We start from the raw sequence: 14379 nt of genomic DNA, 5'->3' as shown, positions 1-14379 counted from the left end.
TGATCCACATCGGTTGTGGAGGCTGCACTTAAGTGTATACTCATTTGCAAACAGAAAGTTGAATTCTAACTCTTCCTGTACTCTAGTTTTGGCTTGTAGCCTTTTCAAGTTGAATAATTTACCATCAGTTCAGTAGCTGACTTTGATGCCTTTTTTGTCTTCATTGATGAAGTCTGACATGACTGAAAACATCCATTATCAAGCATGATATCATGAAACTAATGCACAATACTGATTAACTTCTCCAAGCAACCAAATTTGCCATAATTTTTCCACAAGCCCTCATTACTGACAGTATCAAAGGCCTTCATTAGATTATATTCATTCTATTCCTGGAATTCACTCTTTTTGCATCTCTTTGCTGTCAAAATCATTAGTATAGTTTGAGGGAAATGCTTAGGTACCTTTTTTTCCCCTATGAAGTCTTCTTATTCTGCCTGTACCCATCTCCATAATGGCTAGGGCTTTCCCTTTCCTCAAATTAATTTGTTTTGATCTATCTGTGAATATACCTGGGCTATGTGGGGCTGTGGAGACAATGTTGGATTTGGAGACTGCTAATTACTACTTGCAGGGCACTGGTTTAATCACTTGACTTTCTTGGACCTCAGTTTCCTTATCTAACTCAGGGATGTTGGACCTGAAGATAACATCTAAGGTTCCTCCCAACTCTAATCTATGATTGCATGCTATATCTTCCTACAATAGAATGTAAACTTCTTGAGAGCAAGGGACTGTCTTTGCTTTCATAGGTGCTCATTAAATGTATGTTAAATATTGAAATAAAAATGTGTGCCATATACTGATCAATAAAAACAGTCATTTTAATATAAAGTTTTAGAAATTTATCTACCATAATATCATATTTCATTCATTCATCATTCATACATTTATTTGTTCAATGGAATGAAAGCCCATTTCAATGTAAGTGAATTTTCCTACATCTTTGACCTTTCCTTCAAGTGTTTTTTTTCTTTGTTCAACTGAAATTGAATGAAATATTTCCATCATAAATAGAGAACACTCTTTCAGGAATTTTCCTCTGCTAATTTGAGAGAGTGTGACATAGTAAAAAAAAATTACTGAACCTAGAATCAGGAAACCTGGGTTTAATTCAAACTAGCTCTGAGACCATGATTGAATCGTATCAGTTTCTCTGAAGCTATTTCCTCATTTGTCAAAATGGCATAATAGTACTACCTTTTGTTCTCTGTTACCATATCTTTCCAAATGTGATCTACCAGATTCACTCAATGGTCGTTCTTCTTTGGAGAATCCACTTTTTTCATTCATTTAATCCATTTAATCCATTCATTTCTTCAATGGTGCTTGGCTCATAACCCTCTTTCCTACCCTGCCTTTATCTTTGTTATAATTAGGGTCATCAAATGTAAAGGAAGAGATAAAAATGTTTGAAGAGCAGTTCTAGGTTGTGGCAGAAATAAAGTCTAGAAATACTTGACACTGCAGAGGGAAATGGATGGATAAGCAGAAATTAAACTTGATAAATGAAAGTCAGTAGTGGAGAAGTTTAACATAGGCTAGTCCAGAATTTCAGTGAGTATATAAAAGTTGTTTAATCAGAGTTCAAAGACTTAAACCTTTCATACCCAGAAATTACCTTTCATAGCAGGAGTCCCACATGCTGAACAGTAACTGCCTCCAGCACCTACATCTCATTTCATTTCCAGGCCCTCTCATCAATAGTTAAGTCTTGCCCCCTTTCCTCTTCCAGTTCTATGACAATAATCAAATCAACTCTCTCAGTGTGTTAATCTCCTCCCACTCCCATTCCTGTTACTTTCCAACCCAAAATATCACTTCTTAGCCACTGTCCTTCAAAGTATGTTCAGTCATAATTAGCTGTGTCTGACTCTACATTACCCATTTGGGGTTTTCTTGGCAAAGATACAGAAGTGGTTTATCATTTCCAGTTCATTTTCAGATGAGGAAACTGAGGTAAAACAAAGTTAAGTGACTCTTTCAGGGTTATATAGTTGGTGAGTGTGGGAGGTGGGATTTGATTTCTGGCCTTTTTGACTCCAATCCAGCACCATCTAACTGCCCTGACTCACCATAACAATCTTCTGAAACAAATTCTTTAGATCTCTGGAGAAAGGTCAGCTCTTGATGATGGTAAAAAAAAATTCCCTTCTACCTACAACATGCAACCCTATTTGTCTCCTTCATATTTTTCATTCTAGGGATGCTTCTTCTAGACTAACTTGATTTTTAATTTTCAATTTTGCTCCTTCAGACCCCTTTCCACACCTCCCTCCCTGCTTCAACTTCTGCCTGGAGGAGCTTAGTGGAAAGAAGCACCAAAGAGAGCAACAGAAATTGAACACATTTCCATGACCTCAGCTAAGAAGTCAACTCTCCCTCTCTCAGGAGGTGACTTCCAGTCACCCAGGCCTGAAGATTCTGAGTCATCTTTTACTCCCACCCATCTTCTACATCCAATTAGTCCACAAATCCTGTCAGTTCAACTTCCATGGTCTCTTCTTCCTGTGTCTGACTTTCTCCTCCCACGTCTACTGCTCTCATCTGGTCCTTTCTTTATCACTGGCTTGGAGATAACAGCCTCTAAAATGTTTCTTCAACTCTAGTGCTTTTTTCCCTCCAATCCACTAATAAGTTTATCTTCCTAACTTAGGTCTTTGATCATATCACTCCCTAGCTCACAATACTTCCTTTGGCAACTTGTTGCAGAATGAATGGCATCTGAGCTTGTTATCTTCCCATTGAAGAACTCCCAGAGTCCTTATCTGTCTTCCCAGCCTTGTCTTATACTACCCCCGCTCAGCAATCTCCAACTTTTTGGTCTTGGAACCCCTTTAAACTCTTTTTATTCCCACTCATTCCTTGACAGTTGGGGTTAAGTGACTTGCTCAGGGAGACCCACCTAGTATTTGGTGTCTGATTTGTACTCAGGTCCTCCTGACTCCAGGGCTGGAGCTCGATCCACTGTACCACCTTCTCTTTATGCTCTTAAAAATTATTAAACATGCTCCTCTAAGAGCTTTTGTCAATGCATTATAGCTATCAAGATTTACCATATTATAAATGAAAACATTATTATGAAAATAATTTTGACCTCAAGGATACCCTAAAAGTGTCCCCAAATCAATACATTGAGAATTGATACTGTACCTTATAGTCCAGTCAGATCAGACTATTTGTTTTCTGGATACTTTTCGTACCATTGATTCCATTGGCTCTGTTTTTCCTGGAATCCTCTCTACCCTAAAAATCTGTGTGCTGAAATCTACCCATCCTCTGAGACCCACCTCTTTTCTCAAATCTAATCTGATTCCCCCTGTGTTCCAGGCAGAAGTGATTTTACCCTAATCTAAACTCTTCTAAGATAGTGGTATGTTAAAGTGGAGGCAGTTAAGTGTACAGTAGATGGAGAACCAGGTATGGAGTCCTGAAAACTCTCCTTCGTGAGTTCAAATCTGGTGCCAGATATTTGCTAGTGTGTGAATCTGAGCAAGTCACTTAACCTTAAGCCTCAGTTTCCTAATCTGTAAAATGAGCTGGAGAAGGAAATGGCAAAGCCCTCTAGTCCCCTTTACGTAGAAAATACCAAGTAGGGCATAAAGAGTTGGACACAACTGAAAAATGACTGCACAAGAGCATTTCTACCCCAGGGTTGTTTTGAGGATCAAATGAGATAATAATTGTCAAGTGCTTAGCACAGTGAAAGTTATATATAACTGTTAGTTACTATTATTGTTGTTGGAATAGAAAACTTCCAAGCTCCTGTCTAGCTCTAAATCTACAATCCTATATCATTTTGTTTCTCTTATAAATTCACAACATTTTATACTGTACTAACTTATGGGTATGCTCTTTTTTAAGATGCAACATTGCAGAGTGGACAGAGAACTGCCCCTTGGAGTCAGACTTAGGTTCATGTCAGTCCCTGACACCTTTTGACTATGTGACCTTGGGCAAGTCACTGCACTTCAGGGCATGAGACAATTAACTGACTAAATTACAGTAAAAGTGGCAACCTATACTAGTCAAGAAAGTTCCTTCTGGAAGTTCTTACAACCAATAATATCATAATCATATTAGTTCCTGTCCCTTTATCTTCTCTCACCTACAAGACTCAAACTCTTTAAAAGCAAAACTGTGAGTTTTTTCTCTTTTATGACCTAAAATAGAGTAACATAGGGCTTAGTATGTAAGAAGAACTCAGCAAATAGTTGCTGAATGAATGAAGAAAATTCTTTTTTTTTTATCAAGTCAGAGAAATTACCTCTTGAATTATCCAGTTATTTCCTATCACATATTCAGAAATTAATTTGAAAAATTAAAGTTAAATAAAAATTTAAATTAAAAAATTGAAAATTAGACTGGATGTTTGTCAGTGAAGTAGGATCACATGACGGAAGATTTTTTTTTCCTGTCCTCAGAGTTTTAGCTACTGATAAGAGTATCTTGTAGCATTCCTACAGGAGGAAATGGTAAGTGTTTTCATGGCCTAGATTGACATATGAGTTGACTGAACCTACAAACAATGTCATTTGTACAGGAAGGAATCTGAACATCCATCAAGCAGAGGAAACTTTAATTATACAATTCTGTTCATCCTCAAATTAAGCCCAGAGGAGAGAGTTTTATGGAAAGGTACAATATCACTTTCTCAAGATAAGGGAAAAGGTAATAAAATAAGAAACACTGCATACCTGAGAATAAGGGAACTAGGCAGTTATTATCATATTTGAAAAAAACTATATACTTGATTTAAGACCACCAAAATATAGTGCAAACATGTGTCATAATTAACTTAGGAATCACTTAGCATGTGATAAATTGTGTGTGTGTGTTTTAAACAGAATAGGCTTATTAAAGTTTCTTCTTTCTCAATGGTAAGTTCATTAGTTGAACTGACATATCCTGTTACCATGGGATTATTTAAAATCCAATTGTATTGTTTGGTTCTTTTATTTATAATTATTAAATCTGATATTTACATAGTGCTCCACAACTTGCTGCAATAGTTAACTAACTCTCACCAAGACCCCTTTCATTAGGTAGAACAGTATAATTTCCATTTTACAGAACAGTGTATTGAGGCTTAGTGACATTAAATCATTTCTCCAAAGTCACCCAGGTCTTTTTGACTCTTAAGGACATACCACCATCCTCCATGACCTTGATTAGTAAGTTTAGTGGGGTGGGAGTGAGGGAGGTTAGCCAATGAAGATCCAGTCTTTAAAAGTATGTGTCAGTGAGTTTAGTCTTCCTGGTATGGTGGAAGTTTGGTAACCTTGTTTCTGGACCTTTGTATTGGAAGGAATCCTTTCCATCACTTCACTTTAGTCCCCATTACCTCTTTCCTCCCTTACTTATAGTTTTTTTTTGCTTTGATGGCTTCCAGGGGAAGAGAATTCTATTAAATTATACCTTTTCTATACATATTCAGTTTTCTAGTCATGTGAAAGACTTGAAGAATGCCTGGTAGGATCAACCTGTGCCACCTGGAAAATTTGCACATATTGAGGATAAAAGAGTGAAAAACTTTCATTTCAAAGTAAAATTTAGTATCTACTTATAATTATTTGTATTTAAAGTATATTTATACAAATGGGAAAATCATAGTAAAATTTAAAAAAAATTGTGCCAATAGATGTAATTGATGCAAGTACTTCAAATAATTAAAATATTTAATCACTACCCAGTGAGCAGACAGAAAAAAATTGTTAGAATATCTGCTTATTCTATGAAGTGGAAAAAGGGCATCTCCAACAATATGTATGTCCAGAAATAAGTTTACCAAGCCTCTATCCATGTAGGGTGATACCAAACAGAGTATATATTTTTTTCAGAGTATATTTTGAATGTCTAAAAGACTGATCCCTTATTGGTCAATTCTTCCCTTCTCTCCTTGCTCAAGATTCCAGAGGGAATAGAAGGCTTAACATTCATATATAGTTCTGGTTATGTAGTTTTTTCATTAGAAGAAAGATTATTCACAATTAAATTGAAAGATCTCTATGAACCAACCTTCTTAAAGCAACTCCAGAATACAAAGTTGACTAGATTAAAAAAAAAGTGTTTCTGGCATCTTACTTTCTTGTGATTTCTAAGCTTCCTATTAGTACATTCTGAAATAGCTTAATTTGCCTTTCTAGCTTCTAGCCAATGTAGATGGTGATCAGAGAGGGGTTATAATAGATGCTGCATTATGAGTAGATTTTTAAAATGAGGCAGACAAGGACTACCATTATCAGCATCAGCATCATCATAATTACTTGAAAGTATGTAGAACTTTTTAGATTTTCAAAGTGCTTTGCATTCTCATTTTATCCTCTCAGCAACTCTGAGGAGTGGATACAATTATTATCATCTTTTGATAACATCTCTTTTTTTATAAGGCAATGGGGTTAAGTGACTTACCCAAGGTCACACAGCTAGGCACTGATTAGATGTCTGAGGTCAAATTTGAACTCAGGTCTTCCTGACACTAAGGCTGGTACTCTATCCACTGCCCCACCTAGCTGCCCCTTGATAATATCTTTTGAAGAGGAATTTGAGACTTGTCCAGGGCCACAAGTAAATACTTGTGGCTGGATTTGAGTTCAGGTTTTCCTGGCTTTACAACTATAGAGGGACAACTATGCCTTTCTCATGATCATTTTCTGCGTTCAATCTGTGAAATGATGGACTTTATTATGGCTATGAGCATCTGACTTCACTTAAGGTATTCTGGGGTTTATGTTATACATTTCATGGACCCATAAAACAACCTCTAAAGCTGATACCACTATGCAATCTGGTATAGTACACAGAGATGGAATTAGTATTGTCATACTGACCCTGGATACAAATAACTAAGAGTTTGACATTCTTTTTGTCCTTGATAATAAGCAAAAAAAAAAAAAAGAAATTGAATTTAGCCTCAATGTTATCTTTTCTGTCTTTCCATTTGAAATCTTCTAAGATTAAACCTCACTGTACATTAGCTATTTTACTAAAATAATAAAATAATAGAAGCTAAAAATTAGTATGTATTTTCTTAGTATGAGTATTTTCTTCTTAATTGAATAGAAATTATAACAATAGTTAATATCAATATAGAGTTTTTCATATATTCTTTTTTGCTCCCCACAACTTTGTGAGGTAGGTTCTATTATTATTATTACCATTTTATTGATAAGGAAACCGAGAATCTGGAAACTGCCTCAAGGTTATATAGATATCTGAGGCAGAATTAGGCACTCATCGCTTCTTGACTCCAAGGACAGAAAGACCAAGAATACTAATAATTCCTTTTTGATCACCTCTTCCTTCATTATGATGACTATATATTTTCATTGTAATATATAAGAATATATCAACAAAGTTCTACATTATTTACATCTATATGCATATTTATATAAACTTTTTTCAGTGTGATTAACATCATTTTAATTAAGATATCTTAACATAGTGGCACACCTCTCTCATGGTGGGAGAGAGGGGCCTTTATAAACTTTTTATGAGAAGGATTTACACACCCATTGAAGGTATCCTTGATGAAAGTGTTATGTAGGAACAAGAAGGTTTTCACAAGTGATTCCAGAGTAGATTACACCTTTATCATCACATGTTTGACACAAAATGAAGTGAATGCAAAAGCATACTATATTATTTATTTACATTAAACTTCTTTTGATTCAGAAGAACAAAACATTAGTTTATTAGAACTTTATTTTAGACCTTTCCTCTAATAAAATCATGTTAATAAAATCATGTTAAAAATATGTTAAAATTATACAATATACCTGGAAAACATTGACTTCTTGTTCTTTAATATCAATGGAAGCATATTTTTTAAAGGAATATGTAACTTTCCAAAGGTATTTATTATTCTCAGTGATGAATCCAAGTTGAGGAGGGGTCACCTATAAATATATATATCTATATATCTCTATATATGTATAGATATATAGATATATATATAGAGAGAGAGTTTCTCCAGATCCTGTTATTTATGGACTAGTTTATGTTGATTGCATTAAGCACTGGAACATTGCAGAGTCTCCTAACTGAATATTCATAATCATGCTAAAGTATTTGACCTAACTTTCATTAAGGAAAACCTCAGTGAATGAAGCATGACTATTGTATAAAGGTGGATAGATGTCCTATAGAACTCATCCATTCTATCTATCTACACACACACACACACACACACACACACACCTTGAACAGATATTGCAAGTGAATGTGAGTTCAGTTCAAAATTGAACAAGACAATGAGCTACATTGTCTTTGACAAACAATAAAGTTATTGAAATGCATGTAAACTTTCCCAACATAAAGTCTGTCATCTTAATGCCAACCTTCTTCAATTGGTGTTGTAGGACTTGAGTCAATAGAACACTAAAGTTTCCAAAGAACAAAAATTCAGAAAAAACCCTAAAAGTCATGGAGATGTGCATAGTGGCCATTAGTAGACTCTAACACATTACAAAAAATTATGGAAATGTAAGCAAAAGGTTTGGGCTGGTCATATACTGAAAGCAAGGATTGGATGGATAGTCTTTGGTATCAAGACCAACTCTAGCATGTTGGGTAGACTTTACCGTTTTGAACTTAAGTTTCATAGTTACACAGGATGGTAGGCATGAATTGCTTATAATCTACATCATTGGAGGAAATTACTACATCAATAATAATAATAATAGCTTCATGTATGTAGAAGTTTTAAGGTTTGCAAAATGGTTTGCATGTTATCTCATTTGATCCTTACAAAAACCCTGAGGTATTGACACAATTGTTATCATCTTTTGATAACTTTTGATAAGGAATTTGGGACTTGCCCAGAGTCACAAGTACCATTAGTATATTAGAGTAAATGTATTTATTTTTTGTCCTGTTTAAACTGTAAAGTCCTCAGGAACAGAAATTGAATTTTCTCCAGCTCAAAGCCCCCAATCAGTCTGTAATATTTTTCATAATGATTTGAATATACAGCTGATTTCACTAACATCATGACAACCAGTTGAGTTCAGTGGTACCCCAAAAATGGTTTTACTCTAAAACAGAATTTAAGAATACTAAACTAGATCATAATTAACTTCCTTTTTGAAAAAATGAAGACCATTTGGGAACAATATTTAAGTATAAACCTGAATTTCCAAAGATAAATTAGGGATGGTTATTTGCTTTGTGAGGTAGCTAGGTGACCCTATGACTACAGTGCTGGGCCTGATAGGAAGACCTGAGTTCAAATCTAGTCTCAGACACTTAGTAGTTGTGTGATCTGGGCAAGTCACATAACCCTATTTATCTTAGTTTCTTCATCTACAAAATGAGTTAAAGGAAATGTCAAACCACTCCAATATCTTGGTCAAGAAAACCCCATAGACATCTATGGCCCTTAGGGTCACAAGGAGTCAGACATTGCTGAGCAATTGAACAACACAATTTGCTTTGTAGGATTTATTGCTGAAAAAAAAAGGTGGGGTGGAAGGATTCATTTTATAACCCTTCAAATAACCAGCTACCTTAGTGTATTTTAAAAATAGAATTGATTTACAGAAACTGAATAGAAATACAGACACTCATCTGTTTGCAATGGAAAGAATGGTAGATTTAGAATCAGAGGACATGGGAACTGGAGGACTGTTGGTTTTGCTACCTACCTATATGTGACCTGGAGCAAATCACTTTGAACCTCAGTTTGGTAATTAAGGGGTTGAATTAGATTACCTGTAAGATCTCTACCAGCTCCAAATGTATGATCCTATCTGTTGGAAACAGTGTCTTCTGCTTCTGTTATCTTATTACAAAAAAGGGGAGAAATCAGCCTGATGCTTCCTGGTGGTCTTGGCACCCTGGTTTGCATATGCTACTGAACAAACTTTGTTGCCTCTGCAGGCAGACCACATTGACAGGATATCATTCAGGAGGGGAAAGATAACCTCTCACAATATAGTCTTCAGACTTTCATTTGGATCATAGAATTTAAAGCTACCTTAGAGATTATCTGGTCCAATGAGCTCATTTTCCAGGTGAGGAAACTTGAGTCTCTGACATGTGAAGGGATTTGTCCAAGGTCCTACTGTGAGTGTAGCAGTCCCATGCAGAAATTGTTTACATATTATTTTGAAAACAAACATTATGTTTTAAAATAAAAGACTTAGGCGAAAGGCAAGGGGAACCCCTACTTTTCAACAACATAAAATCCAGCATATTTTGGTGTTGGAAAACATTGATGGAGAAAAATCAGATCTTCTCTATAACACATTAGCAGCAGGGCTATGTAGAACTATGGTAGAACATTCATAAAGAATGAAAATGATGTGCAGTTTGTTGTCACTGGCTGTTCTGTAATAGCAACCCTTATGGTCTTGCATGTTTTATTCATGCTTTCTTAGGTTTTCCAGAAGGATAACCAATTGACTGCCAGGGTAACAAATGAAAGTAACCTGACTCCACTGACCTGCTTAACCCTGCGCAGGAAGGATGGAAAAGAGTAGCCTTTTGCTCTGAAACTGAGTGACAGGTATGGAAAGTCTTTCTTCCATCATCCTTGTCCTGCATTTCTTTGGCACAATTGTTTCCATGCCAGCCTAAAACTCAGCAGCACGTTCCCATTTGGAGGTGACGGACTGTATTTCTGGTTTAAGGCTCTCCATCAGTGGTTTTAGGAACAGGTACTGTGGGTCCCTGTTGACACCTTAGCATGTTTGGTTTGCAATTTATTTACCTGAGTGTGTTTGCAATGCTGGAAAAATTAAATGTTTTCAGAGAACTTAGAGGTAATATTGTTTAAAAGTGAGGTTATAATTTTTAAACAAACAATTAGCAGTTTTTATCTGATCTTAGCTATGAAATGCAGCATTATTTAAATGTGGGGAATTTTGTTCAATGGAAAAGAGGGAGAAAGATGAAACCAAGTATGGTTTTCTGTCTTGGGGAAGAGCCTAAGAATTAGGGATCTTTGTTCTTCTAGGGGTAATTGAATAAAGGAAAAAGTTAATTTAATCTTTAAAAGTGAGTTAGAAATCTTTTACTCATTATTTCTCCCCTCCCCAACCTTTTTTTTTTCTTTTAAGTTCTGAAAGGAATCTATCAAGGGAGACTGGCTTTGTTTTTTTAAAAATATATTTCAGGTAGATTGAAGAAATGGATTCTTTTGCTTTGTAAAAAAACCCTTTCATTTTCTTCTTAAGAAAACTTTATGAGAATTTGTTATCATCATTAGGGTCTCAGAAGTGACAACTGTTTTAATATCCAGGGCTTAAAAATTATTATTTAAGCAGAAGCATCTCACTGTCAGGGCACTATGCCCTCTTCCAATTATAAGATCCTCTAGAGACAGACTGGTGTGATCTGGTTTGGAAGTGAGTATTAGCATCATCAATTATATGATCAAGGCATAGAATTCATTAATAGCATGACAACACAGATGGCAGGTTGTTTAAGAAAAGATCTTAAGTATTTAAAAATGGCTTTTATGTTCCATTAAAATAATATTGTGTTCTGGTATAGGAAGAGGTGACTTTGCATTGCAACATTTTATTTTGACTAGATGGTTTCTGGATAGCTGACCATGAATAAATAATAAAGATTTTAATTTTGCATTGGATTGCTAGGATTAGAAAGACCAAAGAGAGAGAATTCATGAAAAATATATTTTACTTAAGGAATAAAAAATGAATATGATTACATCTTTTAGTTCAACAGACACTCATCTGAGTGAGTGCTTTGGGTTTTGTGTGTGTGTGTGTGTGTGTGTGTGTGTGTGTGTGTATGTAATCTTTTGACTATGACTGAATAGTACCTGTGTCCTCAGAGGGATGATATTCCTCTTTTCTATAACTTACTGAAACAACTACAAAGTTCTAATGTATTGCTCCATTGAATCTGAAACGAAATGTAGTCTAAATCAATAATATATGAAGGGTTTGGTTTCCAGTGCTGCAGCACCAAGGAGACAGAGGAAAGCAGACAATTGACATTATTCAGCTCACAAGGCTACCTTTTGGTTTTTAAATATATCTCTCCTTGGAGACAACTCATTGTTTATCAGTATTCTTTCTTGTTCCTGTTTCTGAACAAAGAGATATACAATTTAGGAACCAGAGCAAAAAAGCTGAAATGTAAACAGCAAACAATATTTCTAATGGGACTATAATACTTTGTGTTTTTCAGTCAATCTGTAGGTCAATAAATATTAATTAAGTGATTGCTATGTACCAAGCTTTTGCTACTCACTGAAGAAGCAAAGGCAAAAAGATGGTCTCTTTTCTCAAGGAGCTCAGGAGATAACATGCAAATAACTATATTGGAAAAATCCATATCCAAGATAAATTGTAAATAATCAACAGAGGGAAGGCCCTAGAATTAAGGGGGACTGGGAAAGGCTTCCAGTGGAAGCTGGAATTTTAACTGAGACTTGAAGAATGCCCATGAAATCCAAGGAAGTAGAGATGGAGAGGGAGAGCACTGCAGGCATGGGGGACAGCCAGAGAAAATGCCCTTGTTTGGGGGAACAAGAAGGCCAGTGCCACTGACTCAAAGAGCACATGAAGAAGGATAACTAAGGTGTAAAGACTCAAGGGATAGGGGCAGATTATATTTTACATTTGATCCTGGAGGTGATAAGGAGCCATTGAAGTTTATTGAATGGGACAGGGGAAATGACATGGTTTGACCATGACTTTAGAAAGATCACTTTAACAGTTGAATGGAGGATGTATACATTACTCTGATACTTTAATACTTTGAGGACCCCTGACTTCATTGGTGTAGTCATTCTGTCCACTGACAGATTGAAGTACTTACATATCTCTATGTTCTTTGTGATTCTTAGCCATGTTTTCTTATTAATCTTCTTTATAGATTTTTTTTTTGTAGAAGAACCTCCCAAGGTGCCCAAGGCTTTCTCTTCTTCTTTTAAGAACTCAGCATTTCCAATATAAACAAACATTATTATAAAACAGCAATTAAATTCTGAGTCTAGTTTAACAGACTTGCCTCATCATCTAAGATGTTCTTTAAATGAAGAGAGCTTTAGGAACTGAGGAAGAAAAGGGATTAGCTGCTTAATATATTTCTTTGAAGAATAAAAGGGCATATATTAACTATCTATTAATTAGAATATCAGTAGCTTAGTATTATAAGTACAATAAACAGTATCTGAGAAATTAGATCAGTACTGCTAGAGTATCATAAATATAAAGTCAGTGTGTATTTATGTAGGGAAGGGTATTTCCATACTGGACAGACAGACAGGTGCTACTCTGCCACATCATTGGTTCAAAGGGATGGTCAAGATGAGTAGGAAGGGAGGAACCAGAGAGACGCCCAAGTGCTCTAATTACTCCATGGTTAGTCCACAATTTGGGGGGGAATAGGAAGGTAGTCAGGTTCTGATTACAGTGTATAGCTAATTGATGCCCTTGTTATCTAACAACCACTAGTGGCTTATGATGGCCATTTGGCTTGCAAAGATCAGTAAGTCATGTTAACACTTTTTAGACCCTATGACATTTTCCTCTTTTCAGTCACAAAAGGGAGAATTGAACTGTTGACTCTATTTCTTTAGTCTTTTATCTGACCCTATGACTTGAGGCCAACTCTTGATTTTTGTGGACTATTTTCAAGAACTCATCTCTTCTCCTTCACCCAATTTGACTCTGGATTAGTAACAGTAAAGCCAAGTGTGTGGGAGGACTGATGAATGACCATGTTATAAAACTACCTAAGAGAATAATTTTAGTATTTCTAATTATTTTCTGATATCACTCTTCCTGTCTCTTTCATTAGGGTGTCTGATGAGCAATTATTCATTTTTTTTCCTTTTGAAGACTAAATTGGCTCAAGTAATATCATTTTGATTTTTTTTCTACAGAAATGTTTGTGTGCATTTTACTTAGGATCACAATAATAGGATTTTTGAAAATAATGGTGGAGGGGTGAATGGTGGGAGACAATTTCAATCAATTCATCTTGACATCCTGTCACAGGTTTTGAGACTGGAACCTGGGACCTAAACCACAGTAGCTGTTCACATACAAAATGGGTGAAACAAGATTAAAATACAAATAGCTGTGAAAGACAATCAGATATTGAAGAAAAGAATGCTGGACTTAGAAAGACACAATAGCTTTTTTTAGTACTTGTTCTACTAATTTATCAGGTGAAGTCAAGGAAATCATTTAATCCTCTCTGGGATTCAACTTATTATTTGTACTACATATCCTATAAGGCTGCAAGAAAATACTTTGAAAAATTGTAAAACATCATATAATGGAGTAATAACAATAATATATAATGAATACTATATATAATACTCCATTAATACATATAGAGTAGTTTATCAATCAAAAACTTAATGTGAGCCAATATTGTGGCATATTTTCTTAAAAA

The 14379-nt window shown here is 35.3% G+C and overlaps 1 protein-coding gene across 6 annotated transcripts in view; it reads left to right on the top strand.

Moving 5' to 3' along the window:
* The window catches only part of DNAJC5B (DnaJ heat shock protein family (Hsp40) member C5 beta), a 114504-nt gene that overhangs the window by 40986 nt on the left and 59139 nt on the right, over positions 1–14379 (top strand). For 2 of the 6 annotated variants that reach the window (XM_074204823.1, XM_074204824.1), the window contains exon 2: positions 4544–4671. The exons of 2 other annotated variants lie outside the window; for them this stretch is intronic. The gene's annotated coding sequence lies outside the window, so the exon portion shown is untranslated. Of the gene's footprint in view, positions 1–4543; positions 4672–10379; positions 10508–14379 lie in introns of all 6 variants that reach the window. 2 more of the 6 variants (XM_074204825.1, XM_074204826.1) reach the window with 2 other exon arrangements.

Source organism: Macrotis lagotis, chromosome X (assembly GCF_037893015.1).
Source record: "Macrotis lagotis isolate mMagLag1 chromosome X, bilby.v1.9.chrom.fasta, whole genome shotgun sequence".
NCBI classification, from domain to species: Eukaryota; Metazoa; Chordata; class Mammalia; order Peramelemorphia; family Peramelidae; genus Macrotis; species Macrotis lagotis.
Note: the sequence above shows the minus strand (reverse complement) of the source record. Positions and strands in the feature narration are given on the sequence as shown.